Genomic DNA, 2,500 nt, shown 5'->3' on the forward strand with positions numbered 1-2,500 from the left:
AAATACCAGCCTTTGCTGTAATGACTTACTCAGGCTTTGACAGAGTCGAGCAAACAGTGGACTGAGCTAGCACTGATAGCCACAGTAAATTGTTTAGCAGCCTGGCGTTTAGACTGGGATCTTGCTCTCACCAGTGTGACGGCACATTTTGCTTGGATTTAAAGAAATCGCCTGAACAGGGACTTGAACCCTGGACCCTCAGATTAAAAGTCTGATGCTCCACCGACTGAGCTATCCAGGCTTCTGAAAGGCTTTGCACGGACGTGGCTCCAAGTTCGCTCTTACTAACGCACGGTGGTAAGTATTGCACGGTGTAACAAGGTAACAGCAAGCAAAAACGTCTGCAGGGGCAACAGAGAATGGCTCTTCCTGCTCTGAAAGCTTCCATCGCTCAAGGCCTCAATAATAGATTCTGAGAAAAGTGGGAAAGTTTATCCGCCAGACAGCTGTGGGACCTCGTGGGGCAACGGTAGCGCGTCTGACTCCAGATCAGAAGGTTGCGTGTTCAAATCACGTCGGGGTCAAAGAAATCAACACTCTTACCTTTTCACTGTCAAATTCAGTGACCGCACTTTGACTGAAGCAGAATCACTGGGCTTTTGAATGTCGAGGCATTACTGAAAAGTGAAGGATTTTGGTGAAAAATACCATCCTTTGCTGTAATGACTTACTCAGGCTTTGACAGAGTCGAGCAAACAGTGGACTGAGCTTGCACTGATAGCCACAGTAAATTGTTAAGCAGCCTGGCGTTTAGACTGGGATCTTGCTCTCACCAGTGTGACGGCACATTTTGCTTGGATTTAAAGAAAGCGCCTGAACAGGGACTTGAACCCTGGACCCTCAGATTAAAAGTCTGATGCTCTACCGACTGAGCTATCCAGGCTTCTGAAAGGCTTTGCACGGACGTGGCTCCAAGTTCGCTCTTACTAACGCACGGTGGTAAGTATTGCACGGTGTAACAAGGTAACAGCAAGCAAAAACGTCTGCAGGGGCAACAGAGAATGGCTCTTCCTGCTCTGAAAGCTTCCATCGCTCAAGGCCTCAATAATAGATTCTGAGAAAAGTGGGAAAGTTTATCCGCCAGACAGCTGTGGGACCTCGTGGCGCAACGGTAGCGCGTCTGACTCCAGATCAGAAGGTTGCGTGTTCAAATCACGTCGGGGTCAAAGAAATCAACACTCTTACCTTTTCACTGTCAAATTCAGTGACCGCACTTTGACTGAAGCAGAATCACTGGGCCTTTGAATGTCGAGGCATTACTGAAAAGTGAAGGATTTTGGTGAAAAATACCAGCCTTTGCTGTAATGACTTACTCAGGCTTTGACAGAGTCGAGCAAACAGTGGACTGAGCTAGCACTGATAGCCACAGTAAATTGTTTAGCAGCCTGGCGTTTAGACTGGGATCTTGCTCTCACCAGTGTGACGGCACATTTTGCTTGGATTTAAAGAAATCGCCTGAACAGGGACTTGAACCCTGGACCCTCAGATTAAAAGTCTGATGCTCTACCGACTGAGCTATCTAGGCTTCTGAAAGGCTTTGCACGGACGTGGCTCCAAGTTCGCTCTTACTAACGCACGGTGGTAAGTATTGCACGGTGTAACAAGGTAACAGCAAGCAAAAACGTCTGCAGGGGCAACAGAGAATGGCTCTTCCTGCTCTGAAAGCTTCCATCGCTCAAGGCCTCAATAATAGATTCTGAGAAAAGTGGGAAAGTTTATCTGCAAGACAGCTGTGGGACCTCGTGGCGCAACGGTAGCGCGTCTGACTCCAGATCAGAAGGTTGCGTGTTCAAATCACGTCGGGGTCAAAAAAATCAACACTCTTACCTTTTCACTGTCAAATTCAGTGACCGCACTTTGACTGAAGCAGAATCACTGGGCCTTTGAATGTCGAGGCATTACTGAAAAGTGAAGGATTTTGGTGAAAAATACCAGCCTTTGCTGTAATGACATACTCAGCCTTTGACAGAGTCGAGCAAACAGTGGACTGAGCTAGCACTGATAGCCACAGTAAATTGTTTAGCAGCCTGGCGTTTAGACTGGGATCTTGCTCTCACCAGTGTGACGGCACATTTTGCTTGGATTTAAAGAAATCGCCTGAACAGGGACTTGAACCCTGGACCCTCAGATTAAAAGTCTGATGCTCCACCGACTGAGCTATCCAGGCTTCTGAAAGGCTTTGCACGGACGTGGCTCCAAGTTCGCTCTTACTAACGCACGGTGGTAAGTATTGCACGGTGTAACAAGGTAACAGCAAGCAAAAACGTCTGCAGGGGCAACAGAGAATGGCTCTTCCTGCTCTGAAAGCTTCCATCGCTCAAGGCCTCAATAATAGATTCTGAGAAAAGTGGGAAAGTTTATCCGCCAGACAGCTGTGGGACCTCGTGGGGCAACGGTAGCGCGTCTGACTCCAGATCAGAAGGTTGCGTGTTCAAATCACGTCGGGGTCAAAGAAATCAACACTCTTACCTTTTCACTGTCAAATTCAGTGACCGCACTT

At 47.8% G+C, this 2,500-nt stretch overlaps 3 non-coding genes across 3 annotated transcripts; 2 read left to right on the top strand and 1 right to left on the bottom strand.

The window, feature by feature from the left end:
• Positions 1-810: 810 nt before the first annotated feature.
• Positions 811-883, bottom strand: trnak-uuu. Its single transcript has one exon. It is a non-coding gene; the product is annotated as a tRNA-Lys (tRNA).
• Positions 884-1,094: 211 nt separating this feature from the next.
• Positions 1,095-1,166, top strand: trnaw-cca. The gene has a single exon. It is a non-coding gene; the product is annotated as a tRNA-Trp (tRNA).
• A 570-nt stretch (positions 1,167-1,736) lies between these two features.
• trnaw-cca lies at positions 1,737-1,808 on the top strand. The gene has a single exon. It is a non-coding gene; the product is annotated as a tRNA-Trp (tRNA).
• The last annotated feature ends 692 nt before the right edge of the window (positions 1,809-2,500 follow it).

This window comes from Alosa sapidissima, chromosome 5 (genome assembly GCF_018492685.1).
Source record: "Alosa sapidissima isolate fAloSap1 chromosome 5, fAloSap1.pri, whole genome shotgun sequence".
NCBI lineage: Eukaryota > Metazoa > Chordata > Actinopteri > Clupeiformes > Clupeidae > Alosa > Alosa sapidissima.